Genomic DNA, 15,099 nt, shown 5'->3' with positions numbered 1-15,099 from the left:
ATTAATATTAAAAAGTAATATCAGTATTTAATAGCACTAAGACATCCGTGCTTGCTCCTTATATGCCTTTTTAAAATCTTACTGTTAAAAAAACAATTTTTTTCAATACGTTTTATTAAATATTTATTTCAATGTAATATTAAATATATTTAAATAAAATATGCATTATAAAGACAAAAATAAATTTTTGTTAAAAGTAACAAATTTTTTATGTAAAGAAATATTTACTTAATTCAATATCTTTTAATATTTAATTTAAAAATTTTTAGGTTTTAATTTAAAGAAATCTTTTTTTTAAATCAAAATATTGTAATTTTAATAATAATAAATAATTTCTTTAAAAAATAAAATATTTTTTTAAGCAAAACAAGTATTTTTTTTAAGAAAAAAAATTATTTTCTTATCTCAAATAACAAGTATTTTAGACTAATAACATACTCAAGATAGCACAATGAATTCTTAAAGTATTCCTAAGATATATGTTTGCTGATTTTATTTGAAAACTTTAGATTACTTGATTCCAACATTACATCACATTTAAAAATTTTCACTGGTGGAACTCGAACATGAACCCTGGAGGCATCTCTGGATTATGAGTCTGTTGCTTTAGACACTGCATCACTTCTTCGATCGATATAAAAATCTTATATTTTGTCAATATGTGTTATAATTAACATAGTAATGTAATTTTTTGATATAATTTAATAAAATGACTTAATTTAAATATTCTTTCATACAATGATCATTTTTACGATTTGTACGTAAACCTCTATCCCCTATCAATTTTTCTAAAGAAAAATTTCGTAATATAAAAAATATATATATATTTTTTATATCAAATTTGTTGAATACATACCTTCCTTATATTGTAACTGTACTTTGAACAATATAACTTTTTATTATTAATAAACAATTCCTTATGTTGTAACTGTACTTTCAATAATATATTCTTTTATTATTAATAAACAATATCAACCAATTCATACATTATATGTAAACAAGCAAATTTATTTAAAATTAAAAAGAAATTTCATTATTTTCAATTGTTTATTTAATAAAAACCAGTTTATTAAATTGTAATATATATTTTTTTTATTTTTAAATACATATTTCATTGGTTTAAAAAATTTCATATTTGATTTCACGTAATAGTTATTATTATTTGATTCAATTCGTAAATTATTTCATATTACAAAATATTTTTTTAAACGAAATAAATATTTATTTCGATCAGCAAATTCGATATAAAGAAATATATTTTTTCCATTTTATGAAATATTTCTTTCAATATATGATCATCCTAAACGCCTTTTGTTTGAGAATTTATCATGGACACAGTTTGATCGAATATTCTGGAACAGATGACAGAAAGAAAATTCGACAATTGCAAAATTGTTTAAAATCTTAAACTTTCAGAAATAAGGTACATATAAACCTTCTGTAATAATACAACTAATTTCTGTTACGGCTAAAAAAAACTATTAGAGAAATGAAAATACTCATACAAAAAGGTATAATTTTTTTATATTTTTGCAAATATCTCTGAAAATATAAAAAATATTAAATAATGTTAACAAATTTAATGTTTTATAACAATGATGATAACGTTTAAAGTAACAAGTGGTGGAGGAGAAACATTAAAAACATCTTTCTCAAATTTTTTTTAAATTTCTTATTAACAATGTGATAAGTAATTAACAATGTTATAAAATATAAAATACTACTAAACTTTGTATTTTGTATTTTTCAACATCTCTTATGAGAGAAATTTCAGAGGCAACAAAAACATGTTTCATTTAAAGAGCTACTTTCACTCCCAGTATTGTTCTGTCTTTTTTGTCAAAACACAGATAGAGAAAGTAGCTATGTCATTAACTTCATGTATACTTTATTTCTGCAGTGTCCTGATTCTTCAGAAGTAAACGATTTCCAAAGCTTCCTTGCAAGATAACAGTCGATCATGACAAGTCGCGAACAGGTGACAATTACTCGAATATAATAGATTCCCGAGAAATCGGTGACGGTAATTATGAGACGCACAGTAATCCTTCCTCACTCGAGAAATTGGCGAAACACGAAACATCTGAACACTCAACAACTCATCGATGAAGAAACAAAACGAACAGCTTTTTATGTTTAAAATAAGGCACGTCATTACTGTCGCTAATGACGAGGCAGAAGAGTAATTAGCGAGAGAAAAATTACTCAAGTATAAATCTCCGAGCCAGAAATGTCAAAATCGCACCAACTCCCTTCGAGAGCAACGGAAGAATTATCGCGTCGTACGTCATGTTCGCGACCACCCGCAAACTCGCCGAAGGTTGCCTTTCCTCGAGTAATAATCGACACTCGGCCGAGAGCGCGATCGTTTCGCTCGATATTTCAATGCACGCACGCGGCTCGATTCTCTCTTTCTCTCTCTTTCTCGCGATCGGCGGTCGCGAATATCGCGCGGGGGTGCGGACAGAAAGAGAAAGAGCAAAGGGAAAAAGAGAGTAAGTGTGAGAGAGAGAGGGACAGAAGAGGGGAGGGGGGAGACAGAGAGCAGTCTCGTGAGAACCGAACCGGTGCGCGGCCGTTTAATTGCGTCGAGCGCACAAATATTACCGTATTACGTGCGCGTTTAACGTGCGAATGCGTACGAAGTGCACCCACACCCAGGCATGCGCGCGCGTCGCTCGCACACTCGCTCGCCTCGCGTGTGTGAAGCGCTAATTACAAACGAGATACGCGCGACTCGGCGCGGTCTTCGCCCCGTACGGCCGCCGGTCGTATTACGAGGCTTTACAAGTGTACGTTACGCGATGATATCGGTACCAACCGCCAACCCCCGGATAGATTATGAGCGTCCTGTAACAGGGGCGTGGCGTCCCGCGCGCGTGGTGGATGCGCGCGTAGTGCGTGCGCGCCCACGCACACGCGTGTACATGAGAAATTTATGGCAATCGCCGTTTTCACTCCGACTATTCGTCGGCCGCGTAAATTCACCCGCGGTTCGCACGAGATTTCGTTACGTGCTCGCTCGCTCGTTCTCAGATGTGAGTATCGCAAGCACGCCGGAAGTGTGTCAGGACCGCAGTCCAGATAAGTCAGCCTGTGCCAAGGTACGCTGTGCAATAGGTAGGAGTAAAACGACGTTCTGATTAGGTCTAATTAGGTAGATTACGTCGATATGGGTCAGACTCAAACACGCCGGATTGTCCACGCATGCCATTATAACAGAAAATAAAAGAGCAAGAATGTAGAGACTCTAATTCAACGACGGAGGTTCCTGTCGTTACTTGTACAAGATGCAGTTCTAAATTCCCACGCCTCGTTGCATTTACATTTCTTCTTTCTCTTCTTCTGTATTTCTGGTTAATAGGCGCTTGTGCATTTATCCAATTACCAGTATCAAAGTTAAGTAATCATAAGTATTAAACAAGAAAAATATTGTTGAGTAGCGGCAGGTACTAAATAATGATAATGTTGACGAATCTAACGAGACTATGTAGAACAAAGAGTATACTTTGATGTTGCTTAAAAAAGCGATAAAGAAATCCGTGTTAGACAAATGAACCTCAATGCCTAAGAAGATTTGAGTTTTATCCGTAGAATATTAAGCCCAATGTCCATGGAGCGTGATTTCAAGTTGTTTTTCTTGCAAGAAGCCATACATGCCGCTAAGTTCACCCAGTAGCAAGAAATTTGACTTTTGGTGTATTCCATTGCGAGTTTGAGTTGATTAGTTTTTCAAGACAAATTCGGTGTTATTTTCCAAACATCTTATTAGGATTCTAATCTGTTCGTCCAATCAGATAAACTAAATGTCAGCTAACGTCAATCATATATCATACAATTATACTATATTTGATAGTTCACAATTCAGCGATAGTTCACAGTTCATCTTTGTAAAAATGTCACAAAGTTGTATATGACTGACATCAGCTGATATTTAATCTATCTGATTGTCTATCCTAGTACAGACGAACCGTACTAAGATTCTAGCAAAATCTGAAAAAGCTAATGATCAAGCTCGCAATGGAGCACACTAAGACCGGTATTCATAGTCAGGTTTTATATTTAACACCGTCTTGAGTCTTCACCTTCAGATACTCTATAGCCAATGAAACATACAGCATCTGAAGATGAACTTAAGACGATTTTAAATATAAGATCCGACTATAAATACTAAGATTCAAATTTCTCGCTACAAAACGAACTTAGCGACATATATGATTTCTCGCAAGAAAAACAACTTCAAATCACGCTCCGTGGGCATTGGGCTTTAGAGATTCTCTAATATGATTTGGACAATACTTGAAAATATGATCAATCTTTTATATTAGCATCCTACAAATGTATTGTAGGATGTTTTGCGGATGCTTCTTGAATTGATTTTAGAGATCAAAAGAAATATATCAGTGAGTAATAATGGCAAATTCTGCAAGATATTCAATCAAAATATGATATGGCAAGTAGAAGCAGACAAATAGAAATGGAGCCTTAGTTACATAATAAATAATCATAAAAATCATATGGATATTTAAGATAACCCATTATAATATATCAAAATAGTGATATAAACGAACGATTCGATTATTTATTCTAAAATATTCAGAAAAATGTCAAAGAATATATATCAAGCCAAGTACACATAAATGTGTGAAGATATTAATCATTAGGGTAAACTCGGGTAAGATGGCCATACTTTTTTAAAATGCAAAAAAAATACATTTCTTATTATTATTTTTTAATAGCGTTTGGTACATTACTTCACTGAAGCCTACAGTACATAATACCATCAAAGTTAAAAGGAAAATACTTCAGTCAAATTACTTATTACAAAAATATCAAAACATGAGCATTAACCATCTTACCTAAATGTTTAAGACAAAATGACCATAAGGAATAGATGACATACATATTTTATGTTCAAGATTATGCATCTATTATTTTATAAAATAATGAAAAAAAAACATAATTTGACATATTCATTTTAGTATAGGATATTTAATATATATTATTTGTGAAAAATATAATATACGTATAAAACAGAAACCTCTATTACAAAACTTAAATTCTAAATCCAATTTTTTATCAAAACATCGCACATAAGATTTAATTACTGTAATATTGAAAGTAATTTTTGAAATATAACGACTTTTGTTTTATAAATGTTAGAATGATAGTGGCTATCTTACCCAAATTGTAAGTGAAAGACGGTTATAATAGTACTTATAAACAAATAGTGAAAACGAAAATAAAAATGCATGTTATATTACAATTTACATACCTACTTTATGTATCTAACGTTGATTGCGATAGCTTAACTGTAATTTATTCGATGTTACAGCAAGTTTTAATGGATACATGAGAAATTTTATAGGTAATCGAAAATAAAAATATAGTATGACATTCATAATCTTGCTATTTCGAAAAATGTACGCACATACACTACGATAAATATCGATTTTTGTGACTGATTACATAAACGCAATGTTTTGCAATTATTAGAGAAATTGGCCATCATATCCGAGTTTAAAACAGCCGTAGATCATTTTGACACCGAGAAAATTCCAGTATAGAGAAGATTGACCTGAAATTACCTGAATTTGCCGTGCAAATTACATTTGAATTGATTTCAGAACAGTCTGACACAGATACAAATGCAACCGCGCGGGAATAGATGCTATTACCGATAATTAAATAACGCCCCAAATGAGACGTTCCATGTACCGTTGAAGACCGATTTATCCGAAAGACGAGAGAGGTCGCGCAGCTACGATGCGGCTCGTACTGCGTGAATTATAGAATGTACACGTAATTACAAACGAGTAGTATGCACTCCGCGGTCAGTCTCGGCCCGTACGAGCCACCGGCTTACAAGTCTCTCTCTTTCTCCTCCTCCCCTCTCTCTCTCTCTCTCTCTCTATCTATCTATCTACGTGTATTAGCGCGTGTGCGTGTTACAGGATAAGCGTATATCCATTTCCAGTTATGATGTTCGTGTAATAAGGGTGCGATGTTCGCGCGTGTAACACGCGTATACGCGTGTGTAGCTCCTTAACGAGCACGTGGCCGCGGAAAGTTTTGCGCTAACTACGCGGTCATTACGAGTCCCGTTTCGCACTGTGGAATTCAGCGAGCGTTTGACATTTTAATACTTGATCCCTAAAAGGGCAGACGTAAAAAGGCGTGCTCGACAGAGTCGCACTCTTTCCAAACGCTGATTTTCCTTTCATCCTCGTCCTCTTTTATGAATCACGACAGTATTGTTAGAAAGTTAAGTAACGTTTAACACGACACGAAGAAGCTCTGCAAATCTGTGTTAAATGTTTATAAATATGATTTATGATATACAGCTTTGACACTATAGTAAGAGAGAATATGAATCAAACTTACATAATGTTAAACTTGCATAATGTTAAAAATTGATGAAGAAATAACCGGTTTTCACACTTTGACGTATTAATACTTTTGATTGGGATTAGGCATATGTATGTTTGTAAATATGTATGTTTGTAAATATATCGTCGTATATAGACGCACATTAATGCACACTATTAGTAAAATAATCATGACGTTGGGTTTTTTTCGTATTTTACCGTATTTTTCATATTTTTGCATATTGATTATGGATTCTTGAAATTATTTTTAAACATTCTATGTTTAAGAAGATACTTAACCAAGAGGTACCAAAGGAAATATAGTGCATGAAGTATTACAAAATCATTATATGTTAGTGTCGTATACTTCAATTGTTGTATACTTCAAAGTGTTGTATACTTCAATCGTTAAATAAATAATTTGTCTATTTAACACATTAATTTCCTGAAAATTACATGATTAACGATTTTTTAACTTTTTATAATATTTTTACGAGTTTTCTTTATCGTCTTCTTATTTGTTGTTAAAATTGTAAAAGTAATTTGGTTGCTGGAATTAGAAACGTGATATCGGAAGCTATTTTTATATATGTGATACAAATAAATAGTGCTAACATTGACCTCAGCTTCAGCATGATCAGCCTTTTTATAATTTCACATATGTATCAATTATGTTTCGATTAAAATATACTGTCACACTTTTAAAAAATTCCTAAAAAATTACTTTATGAAGAAATTACCTTGATCATTATTTCAAATAACTCATGATACACGTACCTCTCGAAACAACGATTTAATTTTAATTGTAATCTCAATTATGACAATTAGAACCAATTAAGGCTCCTGATCAGTCACAGCGGCCATGTTGTATTGATGATGTCAGAAACGAGAAAAACCATGCCTAAAAGTCCTGCTAACCACGGCTAAAAAGATAAAATATCATTAAAAAATAATATTTAAAATGTGTTCTACATACTTGTGAAATGCTCTGGATACTCCTCTTTTGCCGAATAACTATTACATAACTATAAAAATAAATACGACAAATCACCTTGTTTTGAGAGAAAATCAGACTCGGTGCTAAATATGACCAAATAACTACTTATATGCATTAAGTATCACAATAAGGTGCATTAGATTAAATTGTACAAAAACCTTTATCATTTTGCAAATAACTAGGTAGATTTTTAGTTATTAATGAAAGAAAAATTGTGTCATGATTGTACGCAATAATGACAATATTCTTTAATTAATATCTAAAAATCTATGTGGTCATTTGCAAAATAGTAGGAGACATTTTGTTCAATTTGACCTAATGTATAAGTACAGCAGTAGACGGTGGCACTACAGCTACCATATCGCACGTGATTATTTACTAATCTTCAATTAATATCTCAAGATTTATTGCGAATATCGCGAAACGATATGGGACTCTCATATTTACTTCAATCCGTCCTACGTTCTCACAAAAATTGCGAAGAAGAGTCTGGGATACCCTATGTGTATATATACATCCATCCACCCACACACGCACACATGCACACACACACATATATACACGAAAGAAGTGTAAATCCAACCAAGCAACTTCCGCGCAGTACACCTTGGATAATGCTAATACCGGCAGTATGTTCAAAATTCATTACTCAAAAAGTACTTAATGAAAAATATGTTGTTATGGTATTTCGGAAAGCTCTTGAGATAAGCTACAAAAATATGCAATAAAAAGTAAGGGGTTCTATTTAAAATTCAAGGTGACCTTGTCTTGACCTTGAAATTTTCTTTCATTAATAACTAAAAATCTACGTAGTTATTTGCAAAATGATAAAGTATTTTTGTACAATTTAATCTAATGCACCTTATTGTGATACTTAATGCATATAAGTAGTTATTTGGTCATATTTATCACCGAGTCTGATTTTCTCTCAAAACAAGGTGATTTGTCGTATTTATTTTTATTGGTATCCCACCCAAAGTCAAACTAATAATATCAATAAATAGATCTCTTTACACCTTACAACTTCTGTCTGCAGAAAAACATTTTTTCTATAAAACTTGTATTTTCTAAGTTATTCAGGGGTACCGACCTTTTTTCCCCACCCTATATATGTGCGTACGCGCGACAAGCGCGCGCGCGCGTAAGATCGCTCGCGGATGCCGACTCGCTCCGTCGAGTCGACGTTCTTTTTCAGCATGTGAAGAAACCCGGTAGAGTCGTCCGACGCTTTCACGGCCGTTGAACGTTCCGCAGTGTGAGATAATTAGCGCTGCACGCTAATTAATCCGGCTCGCGTGGTCCAATGCGCGATTCGATGAGTTTCGCTCGATGGGCAGGACGATCGTAATGCTTGTGAAAAGCGTCCTGCCCAACAGGAGAGCGACTCGAAATCGACCCTCTTAACGCTTGCTGATTCTCTCGCATCAAATGTTGCGAAATCAACACGCGACTGATAATAATTCTCGCGTGTGTACATACGCTTCTCTCGTACGGGGAGCAGAGAGAACGCTGCTCGTGATTACGCACGTGGATCTCTCTCTCCCTCTTCTCTCTCTCTCTCTCTCTCTCTCTCTCTCTCTCTCTCTCTCTCTCTCTCTGTCTCTCGCGCGCGCGCACGTATTCTATCTACGAAAGCCTTTTCATGCTTTACATGGCCTGCAAGCAAGACTCTCTACGTGCTTTCGATGGTCTCGGGATACCCCGTCCGTCTTTCCGTTAAGTCAGGGTCGGCGAAGGTATTTCCCTGAATACGCTCGATTCGTTACGTTAAGGTAACGGTCAGCTATGACCGTGTACACTAATTTGACGTGCGGTTCACGGTCGGCTTGAGACCGATAATGAAAATCGCGAGACAGGTATGAATTTCCAGAATGTTTGATAACCTTAATGATCGGGGCTCGCGTGTGCGTCATAACTGTAATCGATTCTTGGGTTTTTGCTGTATGACGAGAATTGATTCAGTTGTGTTTTAGAACTGTACGCTCACCTTCATATGTAATTTAACGCAAGACATTTAAGATGTCTCAATGTTAATCCTTAAAGTGAATACAGGGGAAAAGGATCAGATACTTTTAAGAACTTTGTATTTCTCTTCACCCTTCCAAATTTCTAAGACCTTTATGTATACTCTCAAAAAAGTTAGTACAGCAAAAATACTTAAGACGCAGCAGCAATAAAACTCATCAATTTAGGTCTGAATAGTACTTAAAGCAAATCGATTCTGGGTACGAATGATATTTCCTATTCACTAGGTATGTACTTTTTACGTAGATAAGTCAAAATTTAACTTTTTTTATATATCATATATTTCAATAATTTTTCAAGTTATTTTAATAACTATTTAATTAATTTTTCAAGTTATTTTAATAAGTATTTAACTAATGCTATATTTTTAAATCTTGACGAGGCCGTTAAATTGGATAAATACAAGAACGGTTAACAAAGTTTTTACAGTTTGATGTTTCTTTTTCGATTCCTTGTGTGTTTCTTATTTTTCTTACTTCTTTTTTATTTTTGTAATAAGTACGTAAAAATATTTTTGTTATTTTGTCTTTTTTTTTGCATAAAAATACCCTATTTTTATATATTATTTTTACTCTATTTTGTTGAAATAATTCGATTTTTTCAAGATATCATAATAGAGTATTTTTCTTATTAATTTGTTGTGATCTTAAATATGAAATCATAAATCTTTTTCCTTTAAAAAAAAAAATTACAAAGTTATGATTTTTTTAAATAAAATAGTTTTTTTGTAGATTCTTATTTAAAAGGTAATTAAAAAATCATATACAACCCTAATTTTTCTTTTCAATGATCGCATAATGTATTAGTTGAGACGTGAAAGAAGTACATGAATTTTTTCCGAATTTTTCAACAATCTTGTCTAAGTTGGTGAAAAAAAATTCGTCGAGTATGAGTGACCACCTATTCACTATTAAGATGTTGAAAATACATATTCACCGTAAGGGCTCAACAATATGATAATTAAAATACGCCGTTGAATTTCGCCGAGTAAAACTTTGGCCTATAAATCGAGAAAGGAACTTTTGCTACCGTCGAGAATCTTTTTTTGCGAATATTGTAATCCTTCAAGCAAGGCTGATACATTGTAGAAATGATTACTTCGAGCAAGGTCGAACTTCGCTGAACCGCAATAAGGAATGTAAAGCATTGGGGGAACACGCGCGTGCTATATATATGTGCTGAAATTGCGGCGGACGACTCGAGTACCATTATCGTTATCGTGAAAGAAATTACAGCTATAGGCCGCCGCGGTCTATCGATTCGATCAACCCCTTCATAAAAGAGGTCAAGATTTTCGGGCTACCTTTTGGCTCGAACTGAAGGCAATTGGCAACCGTACCAGACGCAAGCACACACAGCTCGAAAAACCAAATGGTGTTATGAACGCAAGTGAGAGAGTGTACTATGTAACATTTAATAAAAGGAATGAAGTAGTTCAACTCAGAATTTTGTGACAAAGTATCTCACTCTCAGCCTAATACAGGAGGTATTGTTCTCGACGAACAAGAACTAGCCATAAAACCTGGAGATCAGTTTTCATTTCAACAGAAAGTATGATTTTTCTTAATAAGTGCAAGCAATTGGCAAATCCCGAAAGAGCTCCAATGATCGAATTAAGCTATGCTTATCTAGATTCGTGTTTATTGTTTGAGTCAGAACTATCGGAAACGGAAGTTCTCGAATTAAAAGAAATCAAAGGTAAAGTATTTTCAGACTATTCGAGATATAACAATTTTTCAAATAAAAAAGTCTTTAAAGTCCGTATTAATAGTTGTCGTCTAAAATTTGTTTCATGTCAGACACTCGGTTTTTATTCAAAGTTAAATCCAATTTTCAATTGAATTATATAATATGAGACATTTATATATCTAAACGCGTTTCAATTGAAAAATTCTCATCAAACGCTGAATTCAAATCTGAGTATTTCCCACTTGAGACAAGTTTCAAGTAATAACTTAAGTTTTAATAGATTTTTGTATTGCATTAACGTAAACCGGACTTATGGATCTATTATGTCCGCGCCTTGTAAAATAACATTAATATGCTCAGAAAATTGTAAAAATATTTACGGAAGTTCACATTGAAGTGTTAATTAAATATTCAAATCGTTGAATTAGATAACAGTTTTGAATATTTGTTTTAATATTAATAGAAAAAATAAAATATTAATAGAATATTTCTATTAATTTTTCAGAAGAAATTGTCTGTTAGCATGGTATATAGAAAACATTTATAGACTTTCCCAATTTGACTTATAAAAGAAGCACTTCGAAAGTTCTTCAGTTCTTCAGTTCTTCACAAAGTCTAAAGTTAAAGACAAAAATTATGAAATAATTGTCACTCAAAATAAAAATAATTATCAAATTGCACGAAAACAAGGTATATCATAAGAGAAGTAAAAGCACATTAAAATTAGAAAAAAAATAATTCATGCATTTTTTGTTTTATAAAATATATCATAAAATATAAGCACTTATAAGCATTGTAAGTACAAGAAAATAACATTTTATATTTGACACAAACTTAAAAATAATCTTTCAAAAGCAATTTACGTAAAAAGATCTTATGAAAATAAGTCACTTATACTTTCAAAGTATATTTATTTTCACTAAAAAAATGAATATTTAAAAAAATTTTTTTTCAATATTCGACTTTTCATCAACGAAAGTCGGACTCGTAGACGGTCCGACTAGTTCATGCCTGTCGCCGAATTGAACAGTACGGCAGATGAACAGGAACTAACCAGCTCTATCAAGCTTCTGGCTTGTAGGCTTCCTCACCACAAACTTTTTCCTCACTGGGAACTTGCCGGTCAGAATGCGCATGTTTCTGGGAAATCTCACGTAGTTGAAGTCGCTTGGACACATTTTTTATTCATGAATCCGTTTTGAAAGTAAATACATGTTGAATACAAGCTAATTACAGGATAAATAAATGTCTGAAAAAGCAACATTGTGGCACGTTATAGCGAGGAGTGGGCGAATCGGAGGACTGACCAATTTCATCCGCAAAAGGACCGTCTAGGGAAAAAAAATTTTTCCAAGAGTCCCTCAGAAGATCGATCACGCAATCACTTTTCGATCTTTATCCCTCGTAGAGACGAGCTATTAGGCTAATGCGTCGTACGGCAAGTATTATCGGACGTGTCGATTGGCTGATGGGTTCTCCTAAGGTCCCTAATTTTTCCTCCAGGTATCCCAGAAATTCTCTATCCGAGTCAATTAGAACGTCCAATAAGCTTGTCGTACGACGTATGTAATATTAGCCACGGTCGCTACGAATTAACGAGACCGCGCTTTTTCGTACGGCACGAGCATGAGGAACGAGCGGCGCGCGCACAGAAAACAGCAGAACCGTTTCTCAGTCATATTTCTCGCGAGTCCTGGCAGTGCCGTAGCGCGTCTCGCGGTAGGCCACGTCGATTTCGACCCCGGTCGTAGGTAGCCACGGTACTAATTAAAGCGCCGCGGAGAGAACAGAAGGCAATGCACAGAGAGACGCCCATAAGTCGATCTCTCTTTCTCTCGGTGGCGCGAGTGCGCGCGGCCGCACACAAGCACGGGGAAAGTGCACCGGCGGCCGCGTACGTGTGGGCACTTAAGTGCACGTAGGGTATATCGAAACGGTTCATTGTGAGCCGAACAATGACCGAGTGGCCAAGTGTGAGGTTCAGGGACGCGACGCGGGGAGAGGCAAGAAGAAGAGGCACTCCAGACGTGCACAATGTGTGGCGGAACGTGGGACCAAAGTGGGAATATCGCGGCGGCAAGAGAGAGAGAGAGAGAGAGAGAGAGAGAGAGAGAGAGAGAGAGAGAGAGAGAGAGAGAGAGGGAGAGAGAGAAGTGCCGCGCGTCGTCGTGCCGCTCTTTCTGCGCCGCACCGCCAACTTTTTTATTTGTCTCTGTTCCCGCACGATTAATCTCGCATACCATTTTCCCGCGAGCGACCGCTTGCTCCATATTTCGGGCGCGTTCCCGACGCGACTTATCTCTCATCGATCGAGCTTCTTTAACCCCCTAACAGTAAGGTCGAGGCCGGATGCAACCCATCAGAGCACTTTTTGTCAGTTATATGTCAGTAGTATGTTTTATTGTGTTAGATTTGGTTTCCGGGTTTGAGCCGTGTGAATTCTTCTTTGTCTGATTCCGTCGTTTCGCGAACATTTCAGTCCGCTTCATCAGGGAAGAACGATGCCTTTATTGTGTTCTTATCTTCTCCTGTAAATAAACAAAGGAGGAAGTATCCACTTTGTACATTGATTAGGTGGGAAAAATGAACAAAACAGAGGATCCGCTCCCGCCTTCCTGGATACGTTCTGGAAATCTACCTTGCCATTGGAGGGTTAATAACGGCTGAATAGATAGCCGGACGGATAACCGCGAACTCGCGCGTATCCATTCGAGATTGACGATAACTGTAGAGGAATTACGAAAGTAAATTCATCTCGGGACTACAGTGCCGCGCGACGAGCTGCTTTGCGGCAAACGGCATCTTGCCATTAAACAGCGACAGTTGCGTTCTGATGACAAAACCAATACCCGGTTATCGTCCGTGGCTTCAGGGCGCTACGCAGGGCGTGACGCCAATATTGCACAGCCATTACCCTCCTTTTACTCGAATATACTTGCATATCCACACGTATACGTCACGTGTTTATCCCTATTTCCGACTTAATTGCGCCTATTCCTACGAGGATTGTACATTTTTCACGATCGTACGCATCGTAATGGAGCCGCATTCATACAGCTCTCTTCATTGCCGCTGTCGCGGCCTCGAACAGCAAAGACGCCTCGTAACAATATTGCGCGCGGTACAGTTCGCTGAACCCGCGTCTGCAGCAATCTCGGCTCGCATCCGCGAATACGCGACGGCGCGGATCTGACACAGAAACACCGAAGTTTAGCATTGCGCGCTCGACCGTACAACGATGATGACGACGATGACGACGACGACGACGACGACGACGACGACGACGACGACGACCACAACCACGATCGCAAGACGACGATCGAACGTCTGAATAGATTGAATGTCGCGCATCGTAGCGGCTACCAGTTCCACTGACAAGGCGAGCAAATAGAGAAGAGCGAGAACCGTCCCAGCCCGGGAACTGGAAGCAGCCACTGCGTATATCGGCGCACACACTGTACATGACATTACCGCGCGAGCGTTCGGATACCTGTACACAGACGAGCGTGTGCGTCGAAGAAGCGCGCGGGCCTCTTGTGTGAGAAATGCGTGTGTGTGTGTGTGTGTGTGTGTGTGTGTGTGTGTATGTGTGTGTGTATATGTGTGCGCGCGAGTCGGTGCACACGGGAGGCCGTTCGTGTAGAAGAAGCACAGAGGCGTAGGTATATATGTGTAACATGGAGTCTAGGAAGTACGTAAGGCGAGTGCAGCTCTTCTAACGGTAATTCCCTTAGACCAGTACCGCAACTCCTGCAACCTAGAAGAGTCGACGTTTCTGCCGCCGCTGCTGCTGTTCTCTCTGTTTCTGCGAGGAGTCCGGACACACCAGCGGAGGAGGAGGAAGAGAGAGGAAGAGGAGGAAGAGGAGGAGGAGGATGAGAAGAGGACTGCAAGAGGACGACTAGTTGCCGATGTGTGCGAGTATCGCGAGAGGCGATTCGAATGTCAGTTCGAGGACCAGACTCTTTTTTCGTCAGTCTCTCTCTCTCTCTCTCTCTCTCTCTCTCTCTCTCTCTCTCT

At 36.6% G+C, this 15,099-nt stretch overlaps 1 protein-coding gene across 9 annotated transcripts in view; it reads right to left on the bottom strand.

The window, feature by feature from the left end:
• The window catches only part of LOC116843588 (SH3 and multiple ankyrin repeat domains protein 1-like), a 326,286-nt gene that overhangs the window by 268,346 nt on the left and 42,841 nt on the right, over positions 1 to 15,099 (bottom strand). The gene's annotated exons all lie outside the window — the stretch shown is intronic.

The sequence above is a fragment of the Odontomachus brunneus genome, unplaced genomic scaffold, assembly GCF_010583005.1.
Source record: "Odontomachus brunneus isolate Ranch 3 - 2012 unplaced genomic scaffold, Obru_v1 Obru_scaffold_034, whole genome shotgun sequence".
Classification (NCBI taxonomy): Eukaryota; Metazoa; Arthropoda; class Insecta; order Hymenoptera; family Formicidae; genus Odontomachus; species Odontomachus brunneus.
Note: the sequence above shows the minus strand (reverse complement) of the source record. Positions and strands in the feature narration are given on the sequence as shown.